The following is a 24589-nucleotide window of genomic DNA, read 5'->3' on the forward strand; positions in this document are numbered from 1 at the left end:
TAAATGTTCTAGAGGACTAATTAAATACCTTCACTAATTCTCCACACTGTATTTATTGTTTCCCATTGAGGTCTTAGTCTTATCTCTGGGTGGTGTGTATCTTTCTTATGTGCAGTGAAGTCTCCATAGTATTTTGTGTGTGTCCCTGAAAGCTTTGTTTTCTTTGTGTTTTGTTGATGGACCTTGGTAGTTTTTTGAAGGTGGAGTATTCTTATATGTATATCTTTCATCATTTGCATATTGTTTTCTGGAATCTTCATATCTGTCAAAATGGTATCTGTTTGTTCCTTGTCTATCTGTTTAATTATAATACCCTTTATAATAAATATTTTCCTGATCCCCATTCGTTGATTAGATTATTTTATCCCTGTTCCACCCAATATTACTATTTATATTTTTGGCCGTATTGTTCCTTCTGTAGTTGTCATAATTTTTATAGTTTACATGTTTACCTTTGTTTTTATTTTTGTTTTTATTATAATGAATATCTGTGTTTATTGAATATGTTCTATTGTTTTAATTTTTATTTATATAGTGTTCAAAACTAGAACCACCCAGTTTATTACCCCCTTGTAGTTCTAATCTACTGGAGTCAGGAATAGCCTTCCAAATATCTTCCTCCTGGTTGATTTGAATCTCTATCTCTGTATTCTCACCATTATTGTCCATTTTGTACTCATGGAAACTCTTATGAATTTCTTCTTCTTCTTAGTTTCTATGATTTTATCTAGTTTTTCTAGTTTAGTTTTATTATTAGCATCTAATTCCTTATAAAGGAAACCCCCTTTATGGATTTCAAGATGTTTTTTTAGATCTCTTTATATATTTGTTCCAATTTATATTGTCTATATCTAATAGCAATATCTATTATAGTAAAGGAACATGATTCCAATGCTGACTCCCATTCAGCGATGTATTCAACATCTTCCTGATCAAAAATTGTAGTTTTGAAAAGACATAATCCCCTAGGGATCAATTGATATTTGACATAACGCTCTAAATTAACACTGCCATGCCAATGATTTAATTGCTTTTTACTCAATTTTTCAAGTTTATCGTTACTGAATTGGATTAAGTTGCCTACTACCCAATAAGGAGTATACAAATAGATCAAAAACAAGAATTTAAGAGGAGGGCAGTTATTGTCAGTAAAACTGGTTTCAAACAGCCCCCCCACCGGGTGAAAGCAGCTAGACAAAATAAAAAAGAAGTGGGGGAAAGTTATCTCTTGACTTCTTCCTCTATAGAATAAAAAAAACAAGAGTATTATTAATAATATCCGGCTCTACATAGAAATCTCAAAAGTTATAGTAAATTTCTAGCCAAAAAAGTAAAATATATTAAATGAATAAATTCAAAAGAACGTGAATCCATAAAAAGAAAAATTGCATATCACGCAAAATTAAAAATGATAAAGTTAATATACACAAAAACGGATACAGATATATATAGAGGCATACATTAGTGAACAAGTATACAGAGGTATACTAATGCCAAACAATAAATATAAATCAATATATAACAGTGTCCTGAAATGAAACAGTGTATGTAAATTACATCAGTTTGTTACAAACACCTAGCATTTCTATAGAGTAACAAAGTCCATAGCAAAAAATCCCACACAATGTTATATTTGTTCCAAATACTTACACAAATTACCCTCATTTGTAAGGTAGAAGCATTAGAGAAAGGGGAAATCCTATCCACAGTCAGCAGGGAACTTAAATCCACCAACCGCTCCAATTTATAAAAGACAGCTGGGCTCACTGATCTCACACCCCTCCGTGTATGGAAACAAATCCTCAAATTACAGAAAATAGGAAAAAACACACCAACATAGTGCTTACTGTTTTATTGGAAGGAGTAAGTAAAAATGGTGTACATCAATATTAATCGTACTCACATGTATTGACCTCAATTCATATGAGGTATCAATCATATTAAACAAATCCCCACATCCACGCTAGAGCTGTTTCCATTAATAAAGGAAAATACACATGCTCAAATAGCGTACCATAAAATAGTATATGTCTCAATGTTAAAAGAAATATATTCTAATGATAAAACTTATCAACAGCCGGAGAACTCCACTTTAGTCTTACGCGTTTCAAAGTTATAAACTTCTTCGTCAGAGGAGAGTATTAGGAAGTTACCGGCTCCGAATTAAAAAACATTCACCTAGATTACGAGTTTTGCGTTAACTTGGGTGCGGCGATAATGAGCAGTTTTCCCTCACCGCTCACCTACAGACAACGCTGGTATTACGGGTTTTTAGAAATCCGGCGTTAGCCGCTGAACAGTGAGCAGAGAGCAAAATTTAGCTCCACATCTCACCTCAATACCATCGCTGCTTACTGTAGCGATGAGCTGGCAAAACGTGCTTGTGCACGATTTCCCCATAGGGATCAATGGGGGAGAGCCGGCTGAAAAAAAAACCTGCAAAAAAGCAGCGTTCAGCTCTTAGCGCAACCCCATTGATTCCTTTGGGGAAACACATTTTAAGTCTACACCTAACACCCTAACATGAACCCTGAGTCTAAACACCCCTAATCTTACACTTATTAACCCCTAATCTGCCCCCCCGACATCGCCGACACCTGCATAATATTATTAACCCCTAATCTGCCACTCCGGACACCGCCGCCACCTACATTATACTTATGAACCCCTAATCTGCAGCCCCCAACATCGCCAACACCTACATTATATTTATTAACCCCTAATCTGCTGCCCCCAATGTTGCCGCCACCTACCTACACATATTAACCCCTAATCTGCCACCCCCAATGTCGCCACCACTATAATAAAGTTCTTAACCCCTAAACCTAAGTCTAACCCTAACACCCCCTAACTTAAATATAATTTAAATAAATCTAAATAAAATAACTACAATTAACTAAATAATTCCTATTTAAAACTAAATACTTACCTATAAAATAAACCCTAAAATAGCTACAATATAACTAATAGTTACATTGTATAGCTAGCTTAGGGTTTATTTTTATTTTACAGGCAAGTTTGTATTTATTTTAACTAGGTACAATAGTTATTAACTATTCCATAGCTACCTTGTTAAAATAAAGTCAAATTTACCTGTAAAATAAATCCTAACCTAAGTTACAATTACACCTAACACTACACTATAATTAAATTAATTACCTAAACTAAATACAATTAAATACAATTTAAAAAAATTATCTAAAGTATGGAAAAAAACACTAAATTACAGAAAATAATAAAATAATTACAAGTTTTTTAAACTAATTACACCTAATCTAATCCCCCTAATAAAATAAAAAAGCCCCCAAAATAATAAAAAGCCCTACCCTATAATAAATTACAAATAGCCCTTAAAAGGGCCTTTTGCTGGGCATTGCCCCAAAGTAATCAACTCTTTTACCTGTAAAAAAAAAACTAACACTAACCCCTTGTTTGTTTTTCTTCGTACTTTAGATCATTTTTTAAAATTGTATTTAATTGTATTTAGTTTAGGTAATTAATTTAATTATAGTGTAGTGTTAGGTGTAATTGTAACTTAGGTTAGGATTTATTTTACAGGTAAATTTGACTTTATTTTAACTAGGTAGTTATTAAATAGTTAATAGCTATTTAATAATTATTGTACCTAGTTAAAATAAATACAAAGTTGCCTGTAAAATAAAAATAAACCCTAAGCTAGATACAATGTAACTATTAGTTATATTGTAGCTAGCTTAGGGTTTATTTTATAGGTCAGTATTTAGTTTTAAATAGGAATAATTTAGTCAATTGTAGTAATTTTATTTAGATGTTTTTAAATTATATTTAAGTTAGGGGGTGTTAGCGTTAGGGTTAGACTTAGATTTAGGGGTTAATACATTTAATATAGTGGTGGCGACGTTGGGGACGGCAGATTAGGGGTTAATAAATGTAGTTAGGTGTCGGCGATGTTAGGGACTGCAGATTAGGGGTTTATAAAATTTAACTAGTGTTTGCGAAGCGGGAGTGCGGCGGTTTAGGGGTTAATATATTTATTATAGTGGCGGCGATGTCCGGTTCGGCAGATTATGGGTTAAAAAAAAAATTGTGTTTGCGATGTGAGGGGGGGGGGGGGGCTCGGTTTAGGGTTATAGGTAGTTTATGGGTGTTAGTGTACTTTTTAGAACTTTAGTTAAGAGTTTTATACTACGGCGTTAGCCCGTACAACTCTTAACTACTGACTTTTAAATGCGGTATCAGTCTTGACAGGAGAGGCTGTACAGCTCACTTTTTGGAAGACTCGTAATACCGGCGTTATGCAAGTCCCATTGAAAATATAGGATACGCAATTGACGTAAGTGGATTTGCGGTATTTTCGAGTCTGACCATAAAAGTGAGCAGTGAGCCTGTCATTTCAAGACTCGTAATACCAGCGGGCATTAAAAAGCAGCGTTGGGACCTCTCAGCGCTGCTTTTTAACCCTAATGCACAACTCATAATGTAGCTGATTTTTTTCTCATACGTAAGAGAGAGGGAGTATGGCCGGCGGTTGATCTGATTAACTGAAATTCATCAACGATATTGACACGCCCTTTAAATCGGGCTTACATACAACCGGGTATTTGAGCTGTCACACAGTTATATTAGAGACATATTAAATATACTCATATCCACTGAACCATTGTACAGGGTATGTATGTATATGTATTTATATATGTATTTATGTATTTATAATTTTCAAAGAACAAGAGAGCACCAACGCCGTTAAGTAAAACAAAATTCTTTATTTCAAAAGGTTAAAAAATGTTACAGGACAGCAGTACCCTGTAATTAGTTAGATCAAGTGTAGAAAAATTGGCTTACGCGTTTCAGCATATAGCCGTAGTCATAGCCTGTCATTTTGTAATACACTTCGGTTTAAAAAGTACTGCCTAAAATATTATTGGTTATCCAAACTCCACCTCTAACTAATTAGCCAATGCCAGGTTGGGATTTTGTTGTTAGTGTTCAGCACAGTCATTGATTGCGAAAACATATGTACACAATAAACCCTATTAACAGGGCATATGTGCTGACAAATAACAAAACAAAACTCAATATGAAAGATACATTGTGGATATAAGTGAATGATGTATTCTAAATAAACTGTGTGTCCTATTACCCTCCGTTAAGCTATGTTGCTATTATAGTGGGTAAGTTAGTATTACTCTCTTGTAACATATTCCCTAGTTACTCTCAATCCTTGTTGGAGTATAGCAACCATTATATATAGTAGTTGGTTGCTTGATACAATATACAAAATACTCGGTTAGTAAGGATAGGTACAATGTAACATAGTTAACTATTAGATTTCTTTGTTTTAATATTTGTGGGAAATTGTTGTAAGAAAGATATAGAATAGATAGGATGTTATAATTCTCAAAAAATGTCTGAGTATAATGGGAAAGGGGTGATTCCATGTTATCACTGTTTTGACTAGAGAGAAATTATTATATGAATATAAATAACAAGGACCTCAAAGGAATGGAATACTGTCTTCTTTCTTGTTCAGACTATAAAAATAATTGACACAGTTACCAAATTTATTCCCAGTAATTTATCAAGTCGTATTTGGAGTTCAGACCCTCTGGATATCGTGTTCTGAGTCTGAACATCCAAAATGCTTCTCTTTTAGCCAACAATTTCTCAATATTACCTCCTCTTTTGGGAAGTTTTACTTTTTCTATCGCACACCATCGCAAGGTGTGTATAGATCCCTTGTGTCTGTTTTTAAAGTGACATACCAATGGAGTGCTAGACTTTCCTCTTGTGATGGTTGATAGATGTTCCCTTATTCGGGATTTTATGTCTCTAGAGGTGAGACCTATATATTGCATTCCACATTCTATGCAATATAGTAGATATACAACCTCTGTAGACATACAGTTCATACATGACTTTATCTTAAAAGTTTCTCCTGTCACATTGGAGGAGAAAGTTTTTGTTCTAGTCAAATGTTCACATGGTTTACATTTATTATGCCCACAGGGGTACATACCATTATTGGTTAACCATGAAGAAGATCTGGCAGTCTCAGTTTTTAGCATTGTTGGGGACAGCAACAATGCTAAAAACTGAGACTGCCAGATCTTCTTCATGGTTAACCAATAATGGTATGTACCCCTGTGGGCATAATAAATGTAAACCATGTGAACATTTGACTAGAACAAAAACTTTCTCCTCCAATGTGACAGGAGAAACTTTTAAGATAAAGTCATGTATGAACTGTATGTCTACAGAGGTTGTATATCTACTATATTGCATAGAATGTGGAATGCAATATATAGGTCTCACCTCTAGAGACATAAAATCCCGAATAAGGGAACATCTATCAACCATCACAAGAGGAAAGTCTAGCACTCCATTGGTATGTCACTTTAAAAACAGACACAAGGGATCTATACACACCTTGCGATGGTGTGCGATAGAAAAAGTAAAACTTCCCAAAAGAGGAGGTAATATTGAGAAATTGTTGGCTAAAAGAGAAGCATTTTGGATGTTCAGACTCAGAACACGATATCCAGAGGGTCTGAACTCCAAATACGACTTGATAAATTACTGGGAATAAATTTGGTAACTGTGTCAATTATTTTTATAGTCTGAACAAGAAAGAAGACAGTATTCCATTCCTTTGAGGTCCTTGTTATTTATATTCATATAATAATTTCTCTCTAGTCAAAACAGTGATAACATAGAATCACCCCTTTCCCATTATACTCAGACATTTTTTGAGAATTATAACATCCTATCTATTCTATATCTTTCTTACAACAATTTCCCACAAATATTAAAACAAAGAAATCTAATAGTTAACTATGTTACATTGTACCTATCCTTACTAACCGAGTATTTTGTATATTGTATCAAGCAACCAACTACTATATATAATGGTTGCTATACTCCAACAAGGATTGAGAGTAACTAGGGAATATGTTACAAGAGAGTAATACTAACTTACCCACTATAATAGCAACATAGCTTAACGGAGGGTAATAGGACACACAGTTTATTTAGAATACATCATTCACTTATATCCACAATGTATCTTTCATATTGAGTTTTGTTTTGTTATTTGTCAGCACATATGCCCTGTTAATAGGGTTTATTGTGTACATATGTTTTCGCAATCAATGACTGTGCTGAACACTAACAACAAAATCCCAACCTGGCATTGGCTAATTAGTTAGAGGTGGAGTTTGGATAACCAATAATATTTTAGGCAGTACTTTTTAAACCGAAGTGTATTACAAAATGACAGGCTATGACTACGGCTATATGCTGAAACGCGTAAGCCAATTTTTCTACACTTGATCTAACTAATTACAGGGTACTGCTGTCCTGTAACATTTTTTAACCTTTTGAAATAAAGAATTTTGTTTTACTTAACGGCGTTGGTGCTCTCTTGTTCTTTGAAAATTATCTACTTGCCATTTGCACCACGCCGAATCAGGTCTATCGAAGTCGCAATAGGATTGGCTGGCAAGCACACACCTGTCCGTGACGTCACTGACGTACCGCAAGTTGGATCGAACAGAGGAATCTGGGGCTCAGGAGCGTAAGCAAGTGGAAGGGTCAAGGAGCGGAACCTGGTTTCCCTGCGAGTCTCCGGCAAACACCCGTACACGCTACCTAGAGAAGGATCCTGACACGGAACTGAAGTATGGGAACAGGTATGTAGCGAGGGCCTGCCGTGGCAATATATCTCTGTATGGTGCACAGCGCTTGATAACTGCATTTATCCGGGAGGGCCGCCGAGCCCAAATTTTGTGATTTGTTTGTTACAGCCAGCACATGAGCTTGTGTCCGCTACATACCGACCCACCTATGAACTTTGTGTAAACAGTGTATCTGCTGTTTGATAAACAGGACTGATTACCATACTATTAATTAGTTGCTCTAAGACCGCCATCCTAACTGTACCTTAAGGCTAAGAAGCTTCACTAACACAACGCAACTATTAGCGTACAGGACAAACTTACAGTGAATACTCTTGCTACCTACATTTGTTACTTGAATTTATGTATTTATAGACATATATACACATAATAACACATTAATGCATATGTACACACACACACACATATATATATAGATATATATATATATATATATATATATATATATAGTCTATAATTGGAGCCCTTTGCTGTCAAGTAGAGGAAAACATGTAAAAAGCATATTTATGCAATATTCAGATTTCATGAAGGTTTTAACTATGTATTTACTGTAAATATTTCACATTTAAATGTTCTGCACAAAGAAGAATATGTTATATGTATTTATAAATAGATTTTCCTAAATATATCTGTATATATAATCATCTATATATACAGGTATACATATATATTGTACCAAAATTCCATCAGATAAATATAGAAATATGTATTTATGAATAAATAAAACATATTCTGCTATGTGAAGAACATTGGAATGTGAAATATGCATATTCTCATGGCGGGTTAGCGCACTTGAATATGCAAATCGGGTTTGTGCATGATTAGGGTGTTAGTTTTTTCACCACTTTTTGTGCCTCATTGACTTCTATGGGGGAATACATCATGTGTGCACGATTCAAAGTTTGGCTTTTTACACGCGTCAGTTTAGCAAGCAAAATATATTTACTTTCAACTTGTAATACATAAAGAAAATCTAAATATCACTCAGCTGCCAATCAGTCTTAAAGGTGGCGATGTAGATAGAGGTCTCAGCTCACCTCCTCAAACCATCCCAAAACCATAGAATGTCCACAGCACCAATTTCTCTCATAAAATCAATCCTTTATTGGATCATCTTAAAATATAAACATGCAACATTTTGGGTGAATCCACCCTTAATCATGAAAACTGATTTATGAGAGAAATTGATGCTGTAGACATTTTTGGACAACTTGTAATATGAGCGCTATATGATGCATGCAAAAACCTTACTTCTAGTGGAGATAACGCTTAGTAAAGAGCATTACATACCGCTCTACTTGTAATCTGGCCCTAAGTGTGTTGCTTATTATCATGTATTGAGTTGATTAGTTTGCTGTTACATTTTAAAGGATATTTTATTTCGTTTTTATTTAAACTAGGCATTTAAAATAAAAATGCCTTTGCTGATAAAAAATTTGTGAGAGAATTTGCTAAAGAATCTTTTCAGATCCTTTCTCAAGTACTTAACCTTTACAGTACAAATATAGCACAATTCCTGCCTTGGAGGTAGAATATTTTCTGGTAAATCTTTTAATAAAAGGTACTGCACTGTCAAGATGATGTTTTAATGCACAAGAGCTATTTATTACCCTTTATACAATTTAACATCTGCTACCTTTCAAAGGCTGAGTCTATGTTCATAATAGATCTTTCTTGTGCATTACTCAGGCAGAAGAATACCATCTGAAATGAAAAAATAGCCCTTGTGACTATAATAATAAACAGTGCTTGGTTGCAATATCAGCAGAATTTATTTGAAGGACTGTGTATCCAAGGCATCACAAAATATTTAAAGTTTTGAGGTTAAAACATTGTAAGACAATCAAAGGGGACCAAATCTATTTTCTCAGTGAAAATTGCTATATTTTTAACAAAGACACATATTTTTTTGTTTAATTATTTGGTAGACACCTTTATGCCAATTCAATTTTTGGATAGTTCTATAATTGATTGTTTTCTCTTAACTATACCCCATCTTATTTATTTATATATTTCCAACTTCTAAAATTAACATATTAACAACCATTTATATATCTACATACACTTTATACCTTAAATAAAGTACTCATCCAATATCATCCTTAATGAATACATACAGACAGGGTCTTATTTTGGCTTAAACAATTTTGGAAGCGTAGATCTATGAAATGATACCTTCCCATTCATATGTTCTCCAAACTATTTGTTTTATAATGTTATTACATTACATCCTCCACATTATTTACAAATCAATGATCCATGATTACCTTGTTGGAAGTTAATGTCCCCTTCATGTATTACTGATATCTTCAGAAATATATGAGGCAAATATAAGCAAAGATGTTGGGGCTAGGGATTTGGTGACAGAAGACTTCCCAGTGCTTAGGATAACACAAAAGTAGACACACTTTTCTCCCAGTATTTTATTGTCTCAGGACACACAATATTAGGTATACCTGGAGTTACATAGTACAGCTATTTTTTCAGAAAGATGGTCAAATCCATGTTATTACAGAGGTGGACCAAGGTATGTTGTTAAAGAAAGACTAGAATACTTCTGCGGCACCAGCTTCCTCTACCTGGAAATATCTAAAAGTAGTGGCCCATGAGTGATCTACCTTGCCTTGTAGTTCATATAATACCTCAAAGACAAACAACCCTCAATAATTTAGATAGGGTGAAGGGTTCCCTTTCTTCTTTTTTTTCAACTTGCCATAATTGAGATCTCCATGCCTCAGATATAGACTAATCATTCTTTTCAGCCCATCATAATGCCTACTCTGGAATTATTTTTCATGAGTTATTGGGTTCTGAACAGGGTACTTTCCGCAGACATTAAGGCTGTTGGGGTGTATCTTAGAGGCCACTTTATTATAAAAACTACTGTTATTCATAGACACCAAGGAAAAATCTTAGCAAACCTGCCTTGTCAACGCAGGAAAACAAAGCCCAACCCTCCTCTTTCTTTTCTGAGGAATTTGCTAAAGTCTAAGCAAAAATCCTGACTTAGAATGTACTTGGCTTCAGAGAAATCTAGACAAATTTAAGTACCAATTTTATTATTAGGGTAAAAAAAAGTAGATTTTATGCTAGCTAATAAATTAAGGAATATGGCTGTGCAAAAAAGTATAGTAGCAATTGCCTCAGAGAGGATACCAAAGTATTATTTAATTGGCATAAAAGAAGCATTTAAATTGTTTTATAGCTCTTTATAAAATCTAGAAATTGATCTTACCTTGAAGAAATCCTCTTTATCAGAGGTAGGTAAATACCTTCATGGTCTCGACCTGCCTAAGATAGGAGTGTATGAGAGGAATTCTCTAAAAGAGTCACCACATAAAGTCCATACAAAATGGTCCCAATGTACAAAGGTGCCCCCCTTCAAGCTGCCTTCGGTAGTAGTGTTGCACCAGGATCAGCTCTTCTTAAAGTCAAGTGGAATACCAGGGGTCAAATCATGTGGGAACGCATGGTAATGGAGTTCCTGCACTATTTTTGTAGGAGGAACTAAGTTCCCTCTGGACAGAGAACAGAAATGCTTTAGTAAATACTGATGTTGCTGGTGGGAGGAGTTGGAGTACAGTCTTTTTAGATGGATAGTGAGATCCTCTAGTAAAGGGCAGTAACACTTCCTGCAAAACACTAAATGCAAACCTGTCAGCGGCCCTGCTGTGTGATCACCCCGCTCTGTGTATAAAGCATGGTGCTTACATTTCTGTGTGGCTTGCTCCCCTCAGCAAAAATAGGACAATTCAGTGGGTGAGACTCTGTGACAGAGGAGGATTCTCAGACCCAAAGACAACAATTCAACCCTTCATTGGATTTAATTTGCTTTTCTTAACCAAAGTGTATGGATTATATACAAATAAATACAGTGTGTGTGTGTATGTATATATATATATATATATATATATATACCCACACAATATTAATTGTGAGGGGGTGGAAGTCTTGGTGAGTTCCCACACTTTTTTTGCAGGACTTGATCCCTGTGGAATACTGAAATGCAGAAAAGAAAAAAGGTGCAAGTTATCCAACAAATATCATGTGCTACCAGACCCAGATACGTCCCCACCACAGAAATATACTATATAGGATGATGCACTATAGTACAGTACAATTTATACAAGCTGGATGGATCAGAGCCCCCAGCTGGCTCACTCCATATAAATTATTAAGAAGTTCTCCAAAGCAATATTTCAGATACTAGTCTTACCTATTTATAAACTATATATTCCTTTAAATGGTCTCCCTCTTGTCTAAAACAGCTGTGTATATTTAGGTTTGGACTTACATTTGATCCTTTGCAAAAATTATGAAGATAAATTATTAGAGTTTTAGAAGCTTCTAGAGAAATGGGAATTTGCAGAGATTTCCTGGACAGGTAGAATGGTGGCAATAAAGAATATTCTGGTCCATAAAATGATGAATACATTTTTTTTTATTTTTTTTTTTATTTTTTCATGAAACTCAAATGTCTTCTTTATTGATACAGATAGAACATACAATTTTCAATTTTAGTATTTTTATTTGTATCCAACCAAGGTGTCTCCAAACAAATTTTACATGGTGCAATTTCATATAAACATGAGGAACATAATAACCTGAATAGCAATCATCACATTGTAAATTACTATAACAATTCCCATTGTACATTCCCCTTTTTTCTCTCTTCCTCTCCTTTTTTTTCCTTCCTTCTTCTTTTTTGGAAAATTAAACGTTCAAGCTTTTACAGTCCTATCTTTTGTTAATGAGAAGAAAAAAAAACCCACAATTGGAACAACCAAGGTAATGTAATAACAAAAAAATAAATAAATAAAGAAAACAACAAGGATAAAGAAATTTTCCAATTAAACACTTATGTGATCTACTATCTAGCTTCTTTGTGCACCTATTGTTGGATTTTTTTTTTCTTTCTCTTTTCTTCTCTCTCTCTCTCCCTCTCTCTCTCCTCTTCACTTTCCTTGGTCCTTTTTCTTCCCCCTTCCCTTTCCCAATTCCCCCCCCCCATTTTCTCCCCCATTCCTTTTTCACTTAAACACTGAATAATGTCGAAGAAAAAAAAAAAAAAAGAGAGGGAAGGAAGGAAAAAGAAAAAGAAGAAAAGGGGTTAAAGAAATCATGTTATCTGTAATCAATTATTGCCATAAACCAAGTAATACCAATTCTGTATTTCTGAATGGATATATTATATATTCAATTTCAGGTGGTGATAGATTCTGGATAAAGATTGACCACTTTCCAAAGAATTTAATAACATCATTCTCGTCATTCAAATTGGTGTCAATCTGTTCCAGGATACATTGTTTTTTAAGACAATTTTTAACCTCTTGGATACTGGGGGTTGCCCTGCATTTCCACTTTTTAAGAATCAGGTATCGTACGGCTAATATAACTAAGTTGATAATTTTGGTATTTGCAGATTGGCCTTCCGGCTCTTTTTGAAGAAATACAATATCTAGTGGTAGCAGTATCAGGGGGGAGATCCCCATTGTCCCGAGCCAATATTGTATTTTCATCCAAAACTGTTGGATTATCGGACATTCCCAGATCATGTGCATGAGCTTGGCCGCAGGAAGCGAACATCGAGGACAACAACTGAAGTCTGGGTTCCTGCATCTAAAGCCTTTCTCAGGGGTAAAATGGGTCATAAGTAGAAGTTTTAAATGAGATTCTCTCCAGGAGGATGAAAGAGTGATTCGGGAGACCTCAGCAATCGAAAATTCAGTTATGTTACTGTCATCCAAGTTTTGCTGCAATGTTGCCCCCCATTTGGTAGATATGTTTTCCAAATTAAGAGTTCCTTTTAAGGAACTTAAGTCTAAATAGGTAGGGGAGATTGACATTAAGCCATTTTTAACTAATATTAGCCATTTTTCTGTGGGTCCCATTGTCCAGTTCCAACCATATTCCTTAACCAGTCTCATAGCAAAGTGTCTTGCTTGTAAATATGCAAAAAATTCTTTATGAGAAAGGTTGAATTCCTCTCTTAGAGAACCAAAAGTCTTTATACATTTTCTGTCGAAATCTAATAACTGAAAAATATTATTTAGCCCCAAAGCTTTCCATTTTTGAAATAGAGATGTTTGAATTCCTGCTTGAAAGAGAGGGTTACCAGTTAAAGGGATGAACTTGGATACATTGTGGTTTATTTTAAGAAGTTTACAAACTCTTTACCAGGCCTGCAATGGGATAAACAAAGTCCTCATTTTTTTTATCTCTCTGGGGAGAGAGATGGTGGTACAGTGAATAATTGCAGGGGGAACAAAAGGGTTTATTATATTTTTTTCAAGCTCATTATTAGTGACATAGTCCTTCTCAAATAACCAGTCCATGATCAAACGCACCAGGAAGGCATAGTTGTATATTTTAATGTCTGGCAGGGCCAAACCTGCATATTTTCTAGGGAGAGATAGTTTAGAAAGAGAAATTCTAGGTTTCTTATTTTGCCAAATAAATTTCCTCAAAGCAATATTGTGTAGAAGAATATCTTTTCCCTTAAGGATCACAGGGGTATTTTGTAATATGTATAATAACTTCGGAAGACATAACATTTTATAAAGAGCAATTCGACCAGAAAGAGAAAGGGGAATATTTTGCCAATTTTTCAGATCCTCCTTAATTTTATTCAGCACTGGTGGGATATTAAGGTTGTACCACTCATCCGGATTAAAGGATATTGTAATACCTAGGTATGTAAAGGAATCCTCCACTATTTTGAATGGAATATTCGTAGGGGGATCCTTTGGTTGCTTAATCCAGATAAGCTCGGATTTTGAAGTGTTTACCTTATAACCTGAAAAGGAGCCAAATTGTTTGATAAGTGAGAGTAATTTCGGGATATTAGTACGAGTATTAGAGATATAAATGAGTATATCATCAGCATAAAGTGCGATTTTCATCTCTTTCTTACCAATCTTGATACCGTTAAGATATTGTCTAACATATATGGCCAAAGGCTCAATAGAAATGTCGAAGAGAAGGGGGGAAAGGGGGCATCCCTGACGAGTTCCTCTTTTAAGATAGATATCAGAAGAAAGAGTACCGTTAATTATTATCCTAGTGGAGGCAGTTTTGGGAAGATTATTGACAAAACTAAGAAAATTACCAGTAAGACCGAATTGCTGAAGAGAGGAGGTAAGATGGTCAAAATGAACTGAATCAAAGGCTTTTTCAGCATCAATTGAAATAATTGCAGCGTCTAGAGTGTCCCCCCTTCCCTCCGCCCCTTCCCCCTCTCTGGAAAAATAGTCTATGGTCAAAAAAAGTTCCCTTATCTTGGCTGAAGAGTTTCGATTAAGTAAGAATCCTGCTTGATCCTTATGAATAACCTTAGGAAGAAGTAGCTGGAGCCTTGAGGCTAAAATTGAGGTCATTATTTTGTAATCCACGTTGAGCAGTGCTATGGGCCTATATGATTCTTTTTTATCCGGCTCTTTTCTTGGTTTAAGAATTAGGGTAGTGTATGATGCTGCGAAACTAACTGGAGGGGTGATACCCTTTATATATATATCGTTATAGACCGAAGAGAGATATGGTGGAATTACCGTTGCTAATATCTTGTAGAGTTCGTTAGGAAGGCCATCAGGGCCTGATGCTTTATTCAAGGCAAGTTCTTGGATTGCTCTCGAAATCTCAGTTTCAGATATGGGGCTATTAAGAGATTCAGTTAAGTCTGAAGATAGGGTATGAAAGGCAATGTTTTCCCAAAATGATTCTTGCTCAGAAAGATTAGAATGTTTCAAAGAATATATGTCCTGATAATATTTTGTAAAGGCCTGAATAATTTCTTCCGAGGATGTTATGGTTTTCTCTTCTAACTGTAGAGATTCTATTAATGAGGAAGTTTTACCGGTTTTTACTAATCTTGCCAAAAGTTTTCCAGTTTTGCTTCCATATCTATATAGTTTTGATTGGAATTTCAAATCTTTCTGAGTAGCTTTATATAATAGGAAGGCATCCCTCTTCTTTAATGCCTGAGTGTATTTTAGCCAATTTCTTGAGGTTTTATTTAATATATAAGAGTTGTATGAATTAGAGATAGACTTTAAAATTTATATTTCCCTCTGCTTAAGTTTCTTTGTCCTGTTTATGGTATAGGCTAAGATCTCCCCCCTTAATACCGCCTTGGCTGCCTCCCAAAAAATAATTGGGCGATTAACATATTCCTGATTAAAAGAGGTATATTCTTGAAATTTGGAGATAAGCCAATTTTTAAACTTAAGATCAGATGCCAAAAATGTTGGGAAATAGAACCTGGAATATTTTGGAGTGGAGTCTTTAGGGAGAAATTCTAGAAAAATCGGAGCGTGATCTGAAATGCAGATAGGAAGGATTCCAGTGGACAGTTTTGACACGCACAGCCTTTGATCTAAAAGAAATAAGTCAATTCTTGACAGAGACTTGTGTGCCTTAGAAATACAAGAAAATTCCCTAGAATCCGGATTCAGTATTCTCCAGATGTCTCTAACTCCCAAAATCTGATACATTTTGAGAAACATTTTTGTCTCTAAATTGTCTCTTTTGGTTCTAAGAGAGGCGTTCTTATACCTTAATCTGTCTAGAGGATATTGGGGTGCCATATTTAGGTCCCCACCAAGAATTAGGTAACCTTCTGTATAGGTAATTAATTTAGCTTGAAGGGTGTCCCAAAAAGCAAAACTAAAGATATTGGGGGCATAAATATTACAGAGTGTGTATAATATATTAGCTATTTTAATTTTTGCCAATAAGAATCTCCCCTCCGGATCCGCAAATGTATGAAGGACTTGATATTTTAGCCTTTTCCCTAATAAAATTGCTACTCCCCCTTTCCTTTGGATACTCGGGGAGGCTAGTACTTCCTTAACCCAAGATGTTTTGAGTTTGAGAACTTCTTCCATTTTTAAATGTGTCTCCTGCAAAAAGGAAATGTCAGAGTTTATTTTCCATAAATGTGAAATGATTGCTTTACGTTTAATAGGTGATGTAATGCCCCCTATATTCCAAGAGGTCAATTTAAAGCCAGATAACATTCTATTTTTTTCTTTTTAAAAAAGAAGAAGGATAGATTGGGAGGGCAAAAAAAAAAAAAAAAAAAAAAGGTGGGGGGAGAATTGGTCCCTGAAACCCATTTTGTTCCCGACCCAAATAATAACACAACGCTTGATAGACCAACTATTACGCATATTAAGTTATTAAATGATAATTATACAGAACCTCCTTAAATATGCAGTCATATCTCTGAGTTTTCTGATGGAAAGGTCTCAGTACAAAATTTCTCAGCGTCTTTGGCTGAATCGAAGAAATATGTTTGATCGTTTGTAACGATCTTAAGTCTAGCTGGGTAGATTATCGTAGCTCTAATGTTATGGTTTATTAGTCTTGTACATATTGGGGCTAGTTCTCTTCTTTTAGCAGCTGTTTCTGCAGAGAAATCTTGGAAAATCATAATTTTTGCCTCTCCTAAATAAATAGGCTGATGTTTACGGTAGTAATGTAAAAGTGTAATTTTGTCCTGGAAATTTAAAGCTTTCGCTATGATGGGTCTGGGTTTAGATCTTGGACGCTCTTTGTCAGTAATATGTGGGCCTATCCGATGCACTCTCTCTAATGTAAATTGAGATTGAGAGTGTGGAATTTTTAGTAGTTGAGGAATGGTAACAGTTAGCAATTTTAGCAATTTATACAAATCCTCATATTGTTTGTCTTCTGGGACTCCAATGACTCTAAAGTTATTTCGCCTAGAGCGATTTTCTAGGTCCTCTATTTTATCCTGGATTTTTAATGTCGTGGTATTTAAGACCTTTAATTTAGAACCTTGAGTCAATGTCAAATCTTCTAAATCAGAGGTTCTCTGTTCTACCTCTGAAAGTCTAGCAGCGAACTGTTTAAATTCATTTGATAAAGATGTAATGTCCTGTTTAATTTCTAATTTGAGGGAGTCAAATTTTGGAGTCAAAGCATCAGATATGTTAGATACTAAAGCTTGAATATCTAAAGATTTGTTTGTCTGTGATGGATTAGCATTGGCACTATGTATGTCTGCTTCAATTTCGGTGATGTTTTTGTTCCTCCTTTCCCTTTGACGGGCTGCCATGGCTGCGGGTGAGGTTTTTGCTTGTGTAGATAAAAATTTATCCATGTGAGAGAAAAAAAAATGAGAGGTGACCAGTGCTTTAAGTAAAAAGTAGAAGTGAAGGGATGGTGTTCGGGAAAATGTGACTGTGTAGTGTCTTAGTTACAAATAGGAGAGAAAAAAAAAAAAAAAGTGAGAATGTGTATTGTGTATATAAAAAGTTTAAGTCAGCTGTGGCAGTCAGCTAGAGAGTAGAGGGGAAATTTCGCAAGACAAAGAGATATATATAAAAAAAAAAAAAAAAAAAGAAGATCACAGAAAACAGGATAAGAAAAAACTCAAAGCTAAATTTTTGTTAAATCTTATATCTGTGCTTTTTCAAAAATAAAGCCTGAACATCAGACTAGATAAAATTTGTAATTTTGATATGCTTATAGAGACATTGGAATTAGTTAGAGAGGAAGAAAACAACAGGTATTTTTTATGCTGTAAATTTTCAACTTAGGGGAGTTTTTTTTTTTTTTTAGAAAAATGATTTTCAACAATGTGATAGATCAGTCAGGGAATCTTGGGTATGATATCTACTGTCAGAGGGATTTAGTTTTTTTCCCACCCATATTTGTCAGGCATTAAGTATAACATTTTGCAAGCAATTATAAACCAAGCGTCACATTTCCTGAATGAGCTTAATTTTTTCTCTTCTTTTTTTTTAAAAGATATTAGCAAAATTTAAACTTTACTCTCAATGTACGATTTTATAAGAATAAACCTGCTGAGTCTTCTAAGTTCCCTTACTCTTTTCTTCCCCTTCCCTTCTCCCTTCTATAGCAGGTACCAAAGATAGAAGTAACAAAGATAAAGAGATACAATCTTAAACAACAGTTTGTTACATAATAAAAAGAAAATAAGCCAGTCCCAGGAATAACAATTGCAAGAGTATTTGCCACTATTTATAATTCATTATAATAATGATGAATACATTTTGATGTATCTCATATTCAACACCTAAAAGTATTCTTCAAAGTCTCCTAACTACATATGTGTGGAAAGGGAAAATACCCTGCATTTCCAAAATGACTTTTCAGAAGAAACTATAATTTCGGGGTCTGGCCCTTTTGTAATTGATTACTTTATCATGAAGCTGCTAATTTATTCTATCTCTCCACCTGGAGAATCACCACAGTAAAATCCAGATGACACGAGATTGAGTAAGCCTTATTATTGCAAGATGTTATATTCCACACAGCCATTGGCTGCTCACTATAGTGGCCTAATTATAACTGTTCCTAATTCGCCACAGCAGAGAATGTAACATAAGTTACAACATCACAGCTCCCATTGCTTTGTCAATGTTTAAACAGCTAAATAAACTTTAAAAAATACATCTACATGTTATTCTCAGACTAATCTTTTCTTTGAATGCATCATTCTATCAAGCATTTGTTTATGTCCCTTTAAGAGTTCCAGTAGTGACCTCAAAGTGGTATAGGGGATATCTTTGTTATCTTTCATAACATAATTGATGTATATCCATGTTTCTTGCTTATCACTCAGAAAAATTAGGTGGTTAGGGAATTGTGAGTGTTTTTCTATACCTGTGTCTAGTTATTTACAATTTGCTACATATGCATTATATAATGTCTGATATTTCTGAGTTTGATTTGTATAACACTATATTATTGTTTGTTTGTATTTTATAACATCAAGTAAAAATATAAGTTAAAAAATAGCACCATACAACACTTTACAAAGCTGTCAAAGTTTTACAAAGCTGTCAAATGTTCGTTTGCACTCCCTAAACTGCATAAACAGGAGGCTGTATTCAAGTCTATGAGAGCCAAAAATTTGATTTCCACTGTTTGTTTCTAAAAAGCTTATTGACAGCAATCAGGTTTTCATATGGGGTTCTCAACGGCCTCTCCTATGTGTAAAGGGTCAAAACGCCCCTTAAAACTGTTGTTTTTCTTAAATGTGAAACACATTTAAAACATGTAAACCACACACATACTCAATAAAAGAATCATATCTATAAATAAGAATAAAAGGTACTTACAAATATGAATATTTAATATATTAAATACTGAAAAATATATAATTAACTGTGCAATAAATATATTTTTTTAAACCATGAGTAAAAATATATTAACTAAACATAGTAGTCTGATAAAGATGTAAATTAATTAGCTGTCAATATTTAAAAATATATATGTGACATTCTATAGCAGCTGCAAGCACCAAACTTGTTTTTTACTGTCTAGTCAGTTTGTAAGCAGCATACTCTGAGATGCTATTTTTTTCTCTAAATGTTACCTAATAGATGGACATTAAATGAAAATTGGTGGAGGGTTACACTAAACACTTTATGAAAACCTCAACACATTCATAAGACAACATTTGGAAGTATATAAACTTGGTAAAAAAAAAAAAAAAAAAGCTTATAACACTTTACAACAGCTGAATAGTATAATTATTTGCATTTCAATGTTTTAACACCAACAATGGAGACTTGGCCATTATTTTTAAATTGGTATACAATTAATATATTTTTTTAAATTATTAAGCCCTAAATTTCTTAAGTCTTTGAATGGAACATTGAAAGAACGACGAGATTTCTGACTCTTACACATGAAAATTACCTTAAAAATCATGTTCTCAAGGGCTTTTCAATAGTTAAGGCTGTTGATAAACGAAAATAAAAAGAAGCGCACAAAATACAGAAAAAAGTAAAAGTGAACTAATCACTAAATAATAAATAATACAAAAATAATATAAATAATATTGCTCTATTGGCAATAAAAAATGAATGTATACTGCTTCTAATAAACTGTAGCCAGAAAGAAAAGTTCCAAATCGTTAAGGAGCTGGATTCCAAATTGCTGTCAGGTGTGCTTTGTGCTTGTGAATCTCGGGAGCTGCTAAAAGGGACACTGAACCCAAATTTTTTATTTTGTGATTCAGATAGAGCATGCAATTTTAAGCAACTTTCTAATTTTCTCCTAATAGCAAATGTTCTTCACTCTCTTGGTGTCATTCTTTGAAAAGTAAGAAGGTAAGTTTAGATGCCGGCCCATTTTGGTGAACAACCTGGGCTGTCCTTGCTGATTGGTGGATAAATTGATCCACCAATAAACAAGTGCTGTCCAAGGTCTGGACTTTTTTTTTCAAATAAAGATAGCAAGAGAATGAAGAAAAATTGATAATAGGAGTAAATTAGAAAGTTGCTTAAAATTTCAAGGTTTATCTGAATCACAAAAGAAAACATTTGGGTTCAGTGTCCCTTTAAGTTCAGAGGGAGCCATTGTCAACACCACTCACAATCTTTCAACAATCTACAAAGAAAAACACAATGTGCATCCTTGATTCACAGCAGCAATAGGGAAAAAAATGTGGGCAAAGGGTTTTCTGATGGGTTGTGATGGCATTGGATTTGGAAACTCAGCAAAATCTGTGCAACGTGCTTTTAATGTATTTGGATGCAGCCTTTTAAATAATTCAGAAGCTACTTAACCGCTCCCCTTCAAACTAATGTTCCAGTTTTGTAGTGTTTGACATGCCAGATGGATAAACCAAATTTCAGCTAAATATTTTATTCAAGCCTAAAATAAAAAAGAATTTGTAAAATGAAAAGATACGCTATTATACAGTTTTCCAGATGTGCAGATACATGAAAACATTCATTTCCTGTGGAAAAATTTGACAAAAAGTTTAATTCTTAAGCCAAATATCTTCTTTTTAAAGAAATCACAAACTAAACACATACAGTAGATTTGCCTCTGTATCAAATTTAAAAACAAAGCTATTACACATATTTTCTATAGGTATTATAAAAACCTCATAGTGTCATAAAGAAAGTCCGATTCTATAAAGGTCTCTCGGCTAGTGACATTCTTTAAGAATGCTCGTCACTCTTCTATTTCTGTGGTGGAATTCTATAAAGTCACTTTATACCCTTAAAACAGGGTATCTCTCTAAGGGGTGTATACTGCATTTTCATATGGGAAGGGGGTGCATTCATTAAAAAAGTGCACAATGAAAATTGTCATTTAAAAATCATACACAATTAATAATTTAACTATTCCCACAAAAACACTCAGGGAAAAATTTTTATTGTTAAGGTGCATCAAAAATCGTAACAGAATTGTTCACCAAAAATCGTATTTTATTAAAAACATAAAATTTGTATTCAAAATAACACAGTATAAATAATAAATTTTAGTACACTGGATGTGCAAAAAACACATAGAAATTCATACTTATAATTATTAAATGCAAAGCGTAATTTTTTTTCATAAAATGGACTGAAAATGGGTATTCCATGGGCGTATATAAAATTACCTCACAAATCCCAGTGTAATTCTGTAAACAATTGGCCCTACACATTTCCTTGTTTGTTTGCACAAATTAAAAGATGGTGAGCTTTCTCAAAATACTCAAAACACTAATTACTCTGAAAGGGAAACCTATGCATATGAAAAATAACAGCGATTTTAGGGTACAATGCACTGAAAAAAAGCATAATTTTATTTGTATTAGTCATAATATTAAGGTTTAAACATACGCTGGATTTTCCCTGTGTTCTTTGTTCTCCATTGCAAACTTTTACAAAGAAGAGAGATTTCATTAGTTCTATGGGAAACAGCTTGTAACTCACAGGGACAGCCAGTCTGTCTGTTAACATAAAGCTATAAGGATAGACCCACAACTTCAACAAACGGCATAGGTTCCAAACCAATTTTAAAAGGCCCGGGAAAAAGAAAATATGTAGAGGGCGCAGAGGGGAAAGACACAAGACAAAATCGGTATTCCCAGGGGAAAAAAACGACAATGAAATCAACACTTTAACAAAGAATGTGGTACATTTTTCATATAGAGAAGTAACAGATGGTGATATTGATGTTTTGAGTAAAGTTCTAAGTTTTTCCCCTTCATGTAATTTTAATATTTTTTTTCTCACAATAATGGATGTCAATAAGTTTGTGAGAAATATTACTCTCAAAAATATTTTTTTTTATGTTGATGACAGTCAGTATGGTAAAAAAACATGATTATGAACATGAGACAAATTAACAGGAAACCTGTTTTTTTAGTTACTTTATTTCTGTATGTGATCTACAGTCACTCTTAGAAGTCAGTGAAGCACAGGAAGTCTTAAAAAAGGGTACCACAAATGAAATGGTTGATACCTCCAAATTTAAAACAGAGAGCAGATTTTATCTCATACACAGTAGGGGAAAACCTATGGGAGTATTCCAGTCAGTCTTAAAAACTAAGCTGAGGAAATTAGATAATCAAAACAGAAGTAACAAAAATTGGCACACAAACAACCTTAGCAGTAAGGAAAGATTGTCTTTAAGAGACCTTAGCAATGATAGAGATATTGTCATACGTGAGTCAGACAAGGGAGGCAATGTGGTGGTCCTTGGCAGGGCAGATTATGTACAAGAAGCTTTGAGGCAGCTGCATGATAGATATATATATATATATATATATATATATATATATAATATAATATAAATATATACAGTTAGGTCTGTAAATAATTGGACACTGACACAAGTTTTTGTTATTTCGGCTGTTTAACAAAATAAATTCAAGTTACAGTTAAATAATGAATATTTGCTTATTAAAGTGCAGTCTCTAAGCTTTAATTTGAAGGTATTCACATCCAAATTAGAAGAAGGGGTTAGGAATTATAGCTCTTTAATATGTAGCCCTCTCTTTTTCAAGGGACCAAAAGTAATTAGACACTTGACTCAAAAGTGGTCTCCTGGACAGGTTGGAGCTATTCCTTCGCATTAGGAAGCTGTTGCTGTGAACCCACAACATGCGTTCAAAGGAGTTCTCAATGCAAGTGAAACAGGATATCCTTAGGCTTCAAAAAAAGAGTAATCCATCAGAGAGATAGAAGGAACATTAGGAGTACATTCTGAGAAAAAAAGAATGCACTGGTGAGTTCTGCAACGCAAAAAGGCCTGGATGACCATGGAAGACAACAGTGATCTACAATTGTAGCATCCTTTCCTTGGTAAAGAAAAACCCCTTCACAACATCCAGCCAAGTGAAAAACACACTCCAGGAGGTAGGCATATCATTATCCAACTCTACCATAAAGAGAAGACTACAAGGTGCAAACCATTCATAAGCCTCAAGAATAGAAAGGCCTGATTAGACTCTACCAAAAAATATATAACAAATACAGCTCTGTTCTGGAACAGCCTTCTTTGGACAGATGAAACTAAGATCAACCTGTACCAGAATGATGGGAAGAAAAAAAGTATGGAGAAGGTTTGGAACAGCTCATGATCTGAAGCATACCACATTATCTGTAAAACATGGTGGAGGCAGTGTGATGGCATGAGCATGCATGGCTTCCAATGGAACTGGGTCACTAGTGCTTATTGATGATGTGACAGAAGACAGAAGCAGCTGGATGAAATCTGAAGTGTATAGGAATATAGTGTCTGCTCATATTCTGCCAAATTCAGTGAAATTGATTGGACGGAGCTTCACTTTACAGATAGACAATGACCCAAAACATACTGTGAAAGCAAATCAGGAGTTTTTTAAGCCAAATAAGTGAAATATTCTGCAATTGCTGAGTTAATCACTTGAACTCAACACGATCGAGCATGCGTTTCACTTGCTAAAGACGAAACTTAAGGCAGAAAGACTTATGAACAAACAACAACTGAAGATAACCACCTTAAGGGCCTGACAAAGCATCACAAAGGAAGAAACCCAATGTTTGGTGGTGATTGCCTGCAAGGGATTCTCGAAAAAGTATTACAATTTAACATTATATTTATGATTGTGTTAATTTGTCAAATTACATTTGAGCCCCTGAAATAAGGGGACTGTG

This window comes from Bombina bombina, chromosome 2, assembly GCF_027579735.1.
Source record: "Bombina bombina isolate aBomBom1 chromosome 2, aBomBom1.pri, whole genome shotgun sequence".
Lineage (NCBI taxonomy): Eukaryota > Metazoa > Chordata > Amphibia > Anura > Bombinatoridae > Bombina > Bombina bombina.